Genomic DNA, 1407 nt, shown 5'->3' with positions numbered 1-1407 from the left:
ATGCGGTAATCAGCTACAGGAATGTGTGAGCTCTACTAGTCATCTGTTTCTAAGTGGATTCCTTTTCTTCTCCCTTTTTGCTAAGGCAACGTCGTGTGAGTATTTCACATCGTGTAACATTAGGTTATTGCTCATTGTTAGTTTTGTAACCATAAGCTAAGAAGCTAATTTGTTTGTGCTAGGCTAAGTTAGCCGCTGGTTGTTTTAACGAGCTTGATTGTGTTTATCATATAGGATACAGTGCCATGGAAGCTAAGCGGTGCTATTTACACTGATATTGTGCATTTGGGTTTGATTCAACGTCACTGTGTGACACTAATATCACTATATCACTGTGTGACGTTAAATAAACACTTTGTTTAATAAACATTTTTACTACTTATTGATCCCCAGTGGGGAAATTACAATTTACACTCTGTGTACACTTTTTGTTAGAATCACTACACACAGGCCTGAAATACAGGCACATACTCAGGACCTAGTCATGCACAAATGGAGAGATGTCAGAGTGAGTGGGCTGCCAGTGCTGGACCAGCACCTTGAGCGGTTGGGGGGGGGGGTACGGTGCCTTGCTCAAGAGCACCTGGGAGTGCCCAGGAGGTGAAGTGGCATCTTCTCTCCAGCCACCAATCCGCAATCCGTACTTTGGTGTTTGATCGTCACCAAAACGTTAACAGAATTGATCTATACCCATCTAACAATCTACGTATAAATTGTCCTATGTGTACATGGACATTTAGATGTCTAATTAGTATATAGGAGGCGCAAATATGATCACATCACTCCGGTCCTGAAATCCCTCCATTGGCTGCCCATTAAACAAAGAATTCAATACAAAATCTGTCTACTTACCCAGCAGTGCATTTATGGAACTGCCCCTACCTACCTCAGTGAACTCCTCACCCAACACACCACCTCACGAAACCTCCGCTCCTCCATCTCCACCTACCGCCTGCTCCAACCAAGGACTAAACTGTCTACTATGGGAGACAGGGCCTTCCAGGCAGTCGCCCCACGGCTCTGGAATGCCCTCCCAGAGACCCTAAGGGCCCCACAAACTGTGGAGATTTTTAAGAAGAGCCTAAAGACACTCTTCAAAAGGCCTTTTAAACAGTTATTGTTTTAATTTTAGTTTATGGTGTTTTATTATTGCTTGTTGATTTTATTATATTCTGGAAAATGTTTTCAACTCCCTACAAATTTAGCACTTTGAGATTTCTTTTTGAAATGTAAAGGGCATTATAAATAAAATGTATTATTATTGTATGAAATGAAGGAAAGATTTAAGAACGCACAGGCGATGAATTTTCCTCCTAAAAAGTTTATATTTTTACTGATCTGGACATTAAGGAGCTCTTGAAGTATGTTGAAGCATGGTATTTTATTGGAAAGGACAGAAGTAAGATC

This window comes from Etheostoma spectabile, chromosome 10, assembly GCF_008692095.1.
Source record: "Etheostoma spectabile isolate EspeVRDwgs_2016 chromosome 10, UIUC_Espe_1.0, whole genome shotgun sequence".
NCBI lineage: Eukaryota > Metazoa > Chordata > Actinopteri > Perciformes > Percidae > Etheostoma > Etheostoma spectabile.
The sequence above is the reverse complement of the archived record's forward strand: the minus strand, read 5'-3'. Positions refer to the sequence as shown.